The sequence below is a fragment of the Manacus candei genome, unplaced genomic scaffold, assembly GCF_025592945.1.
Source record: "Manacus candei isolate 608988 ecotype Guabito, Panama unplaced genomic scaffold, ASM2559294v1 h1tg000028l, whole genome shotgun sequence".
Classification (NCBI taxonomy): domain Eukaryota; kingdom Metazoa; phylum Chordata; class Aves; order Passeriformes; family Pipridae; genus Manacus; species Manacus candei.
In genome coordinates this window covers 32,975,954-32,981,915 of record NW_026138076.1, presented here as the reverse complement: position 1 = coordinate 32,981,915, position 5,962 = coordinate 32,975,954, and positions in this window count along the sequence as shown.

Sequence of the window (5,962 nt, the reverse complement as noted above, 5' to 3'; positions counted from 1 at the left end):
CGGTCGGGCACGCCGCCGCCAACGGCTCTGGGGGCGGGGCTTCGGCGGCGAAGAGGCGGGGCCAGAGGCGGAGGGGCGGGGCGGGCGAAGGAAGGTTCTGGGGCCGCCCGCGGGCGCCGCCGCCTCAGGGCCGCGAGCGGCTTCCTCCGCCCGGGGCTACGCGGGGGTGCGGCCGGAGCGGGGTCGCGGCTGCTCCCGGGGGCTCCGCGGCGGGCGCGCCCCGCCCGCTCTCCGTGAAATGGCGGCGGCGGCCGGATCTAAATGGTCCCGCTGACGCGGCGGTGCGGTGTTCCTCCGCGCGTCAGCTGTCTGTCAGCGCCGCCGGCATGTCACCGGCAGGGATCGTCCCCCCAGGAGCGAGGCTCGGGCGTCCTCCCGCCTGGAAAGCACCAGCGCTCCCACGGCCCGGCCGCCGCGGGAGCGCCTGGACGCGGAGCGAGGCGGGAGCGCCGGAGCCGTGGGGTTTGAACCGTGCATCGCGGTGCGAGTGACGGAGCTAAAGCTCTGCTCCTGCCCAGGAGGAACGTGGGCCTGGTGTGAGGATAACGGGCCTGGAAGCATCCTTCTAGCAGCATATTGGCACACGCAAGGAAACGAGACCGAGTTTCTCAGTGTACGGGAAAAAATAAACCACCGGAGGGGGGGATAGAGTGACGTTGACTGTCAGCACAAGAGTCAGATTCATCAATTAGACTCTTGGAATCACCAAGGTTGGAGGAGACCTTTGAGATCATCCAGCCCAACTGTGCACTGCCACCGTAACCCCATAACCATTGGATTATCAATGGGTCAGACCCAGATGCCTCCTGAACACCTCCAGGCATGGTGATTCCACCACTTCCCTGGGCAACCTATCCCAATGCCTGACCACCCTAACAGTGAGAAATCATTTTCTAATATCTAATCTGGATGTCCCTTGTCTCATCTTCAAGCCATTTCCTCTGGTTCTCTCACTGCTAGCATGGTAAAAATGATCAGGCCCTACCTCACTACAACATCCTTTCAGATAGCTGTAAAGTGTGGTGAGGAATAATTATTTAATTTGCAGTGATACCGTCTGCGATGGTTGCAGTTCCTTGGAGACTTTTTATTTCGTGCAGCATGGGTCAACAAATAACTCTCAGCCAGGTGCTTTTTTCTCACAGTAATAAATTGTGTAGATTTACCCATAAGGAATGACTCCTACTCCACTTCTGTGAAGCAATAAGCAGAGAAAGATTGCCAGACTGCCCTTCTGCTGTAATGATAGGATATATCGCAGTGCCAAACATGGCATTTGCTGTCCAGGGAGGATGTACACATAATTAGCTGAATTCTTTGCCCTGAACTTAGTTTGCATTTGTTATAGTGCACTAGTGTTATATTTCTTGCTATCTAAGATGCTAGTTATTATTGGTCTGGAGAAGACAGCATATTCAGGAAATCTGACTCTGTAACAATATTTTCAGTATGAAGCTTGACAATAGCCAGCAGTGAATTAGGGGAGCAATGGGGTTTTTTATTATTTTTAAAATAGTACTGTAGTAGGACATAGGTTTTTTAACACTCATATCACGTACAGGCTAGAGAGAAAACAATGCCTCATACTGTAAAGTCCAGTTATCTTTCTGTGATCACTTAAACCATTCCTAGCAACTTCCTTGTGTAGTCTTCATTTTCTGCTTATTATTTTGATTGTACTGAACAGCATGTTCAGGAAGTGTAATTCCAAACTATTTCATTTTCATTCTTATCATCTTAATCAAGACTATTGCTGAAGAACACCTTGCTGTTCCTTGCCCGATTTGGATTACGGGTCCTATTTAAACTGCTCCAAATCTTTCTGCCGCAGACATCTTCCTCTGCCTTGTAAATTGCTTACAAACTTTCTGAACTTCATTATTGTTTGTCATCTCAGGAGATTTTAGGTACTCGACACTATTCCAGTTATACATTTTGTATTAGGACTTAATTATTATTTCATTTTAATGATTATTTGAGATTAATGACCTTTAATAGGACTTTATATTAAGATTTTTGGTCTGACTTGCGATTTGCATTTTGTTGTATAATGAAAGGAAGGAAGAACAGTACAAACATACTGTTGACAGTGTATAATTTTCTCTGCTAATTTAAGACAACAGGAATTGTTAATCTGGTAAATCAAGTTTTGTTGTGTGTTAAATCAGTATCTCTACTAGCATTTGACCCCAAGGAGACTTTAAAATTTATTGGATAGCTCTTGTTTATAGCTATTGCTCAGAAACAGGTTTGCATATTTTGGTTTAATATACTTGTTTGAACAAACACTTTATTACACTTGCTGGTCATTTTTTAAAAAAACCAAATCTGTCAGTTTAAATACTTACCTTTAAATACACTTGAGAAAAAGAATAAAAAAATTATAACTTGGGTAGGAATGCAAAACAAGACGAGCACTCACAGTTCCGTGGCCATTTCTGTACATCTCAGCACACAGTCCTGCTTGGAGAACATTATATTTCTCACCCTCATCTCTTTTTCCTCAAATTGTGAGGTAAAAATCATGTATTTTCTCCTCAGGATCTGGAAATAAATAAACCCAAATAGATTTTTTACTTCATTAGGAATACTTGGGCAAGTAAGGCCTCAAAACCTGAATATGTCAATGTGCCATACACGAAGAGTTTCTCACCTTTACCATATGCAGCAGGTGTACTCCAACGCTACTTGCACAGATACCTCATGTAGTAATATAAAATGCAAGAGGCACAGATGATGGGTACTGAATATGAGTGTTGCAACTTGTGGAACTATTTGGGTTTGCTTCATTTGAATTTGATTTTTGAAGCCAATCCTCAGAAGTGGCTGAAGAGATGTATTACCATGTCTAATCCTCATATGGTAGTGGAGCTGGGTTAGATTTTCAGAGGTTTATTATGCAAAATAGCTCAGTAGGTGTGGCACAGTAATAAACAGGTTGCACAAAAATACTGAGAGCAGATCAACTCACCTGAACTTAGTCTTTGAATTTTGTTTGCTTTTTCAAATATGGTGTTAGAGAGCCCTGTGCAGCCAAGCAGTCAACAGCCTCCAAAGGCTGAATTTGCCAAGTCCAATTCAGCTGTTTCCTGATGGTCCAGCAGAACGAGCATGAATGACTTGATACACTGTTATAGCACTGCCTCTCAGCACCAAGGGGACTGGAGGGAAAAGCAGCCCAGCCTTTTAAGTTAAAAGGTTAACGTAGTTTACTTGCACATCAGTGTGGGTTTTTCACTTCTGCTTGCCTGAAACCAACCAGTTTTACATTTTGAGCATGCTATTCTACCTGTCTTTAAAACAGGTGGAGCAACCAAGCATCCTGCACGGGAAGCAGCATTCCATACAGGATGCTTCATATATATGAGAGGAAAGGGGGAAACAAGATGCAGATTTTTTCCAAAAAGATTTTCCATTTTAGGAGAGAAAAAAAAATTACGTCAGCAGACACAAGATATCCTTCTAGTCCATCCAGCAGATTATCATTAGTTCCTGTTTGGTTAAGACGAAACACAACACTTCTGCTGCTGGAAAACAAAGCAGTAAGATGAACAACAACAACAGCAGCAGCAGCAGCTTCTCCCTGTTTGCATGTATTACTGAGCCTCAATTTTCTCTCCAGCATCCTGTCCAACTTGTTTTTCCTTTAATTATCGTAAATCAAGCTTGCAGTCAAATCCCTCTTTAATCTGAGCAAAACTCACCTTATTGGGGACACTTTTGATTCAGTGGATACCACCAGAATAAGATCACAGGAGAAAGCTGATAAAATAAGACTCTTCCATTGGCTTTTTTTAAACACAATAAATAGAAAGGCTGAATTTGCCAACCATTACAAGACAGTGGAAGAAAAACAAGTTTGGGGATGACATTGGGTTCCACCTGATCTGTGTTTTAAATTCCAAAGGCCTTCCTTGTAGCTGAGGGCTTCTCCCCTTCAAGAAGCACAAGAAGGCACAGTTACAGCCTTTGTAGTGCGTGCTCAGTTGCATCTGGGACCATTATGTTAGGAAGAGGAGGTAGCAAAACCCTTTCACATCTGGAATGAAACCCAAGGTCAATGCATTAGGCAGCAGTTAGCTTTCTAAGAAATACTAGATAAAAGGTAACTTTTTGTCTTAATATTCTAACTTGGCAATTCTTCATCTCCCATTGTTTCTTTGACAGCTTCTCTGACATTCTCACTGAAACAATTCCCAAGCTAATCCACATTTCCTTTGTATAGTAGTGCTTTTTGTCTCACTGCTAGGTCATGGGGCAAAATGCTGCGTCCCTACATTAATCCATTTTAAGTTGTTGCTGCTCTGTGTAGGGAGTTGGAAGATCTAATGTTTAAGTCCACATATGACTCCCAGTGAAAAGCTGGAGTGCTTTATTGAATAATGATATGCTAAGGTTTCATGGACTGCACAAGGTCATATGGGATTCACAAGAGTATAGAACATTTCAGTAACTTATACTAAGATAAAGAGACCGAAGCCCCCAACAAAATCTTCTGGTCTTCAGGATTTTGTTTAGCATTTCATTGTTTAGCAGCTTTTTTGCTTCTTAGTGACAACATAGTTTTCTTCCAGTTAAAGAAGATTTTTCTCTTCTCTTGAAATCCTTATGGAAAGAGATATTTTACAAGAATAAACTTATGACAACATAAAATTCATTATGCTTTTTTTCACACAGATAAACGACAAAATCTTTGAAAATTGCTACAGGTTATTTATTAGTATTCATACAAAGTATTTGGATTTTTCCCAGAAAAACTGCCATTTGATCTAGGTGAAAAATATATTCCTGTCAAGTTATCAGCAGTTTTTGTCAACAAGAACATTTATTTTCTGTGCTGATTCAGCTGTATGGATATTGAAGCATGAAAGTCAGATGAGCGTGTGTATGGTGTAATTACAATGCCAAATTTGAAAACTGAAAAGTTTTGTTGTCATGTAGTTACTACCTACCTCTGTTTTCTTTTTTTATATGAATTCTTTACATGCCTGAATAAACATAGATAATATAAACCTACATAGCAAAATAGCTTAAAATAGGGGTGTGAAGGGCTGAGCAATTAGTCACAGTTGCTAAAATAACGTAAAACAAGCTGAATTCAGCAGGCAAAACCCCTCTCTGGAACAACTCAGAGTTTTATCAGTTTCAGAAGGCCAGGGTACATCAGTTGGAGACCTTGTCAAAAAGGTGTTTAATGGTGACCTACTTTAGCCCATCTCTTTGGAGGTGGTTGCTCTTCCTTGTTATACCTGCTTTTTGTCCCCTCAAGCTACTTCAGGCTGCATGTTAAGTCTGTAGGAGTTCCAGTGTTACCGAAGATGACCAAGCTCTTACAGCAGTTTTCAGCAGTACCTAATTTGGCCTATTGTGTTTACTAAAGGAGACATCAAAGGACTCTCTGGAGCGCTTTCAAGATATGTCTATTTTTATTACTTTGATGTAATTGATTACTAGTCAGATTTGAACCATCCTAATACAGTTGCTCCTCCAATGCTCATTCCAGGATGCAAACCACAACCTTTGAGGAGTGTTTGTGTTTAGCAAATGATTTGACCAGTGTACACTATACCCTATAAAAGTTGCTAGTTCAGATAAAATGTTAAGGCTTAAAGGTAGTTATTCATACAGGCCAGCTAATCTTTTTCACAGGCTCCCTAGCCAGGGGCAAGCTGATCAGACTTTACAACATGCTGCAATCACTGATTTGAAGTGCAGGCTTCCATTCACCTGCCTTGCTACATGCAAAGTACAATTTTCATTGTTTGACTACAGTTACAGAGAATTAGCCTGAGCTAATCAGGACACCGATGGTGTACTTAATACACTGAAGTATAAACCGCCTTTTACCTCAGTAGATTTCCCTACAGAGATCAGCCAGTGTTTCCAGAAGACATGGGACAGGGACACTTGCCATAGGAGCCATAGTACCATTGGTGTCACAAATGGCCTGCAGCAAACTATC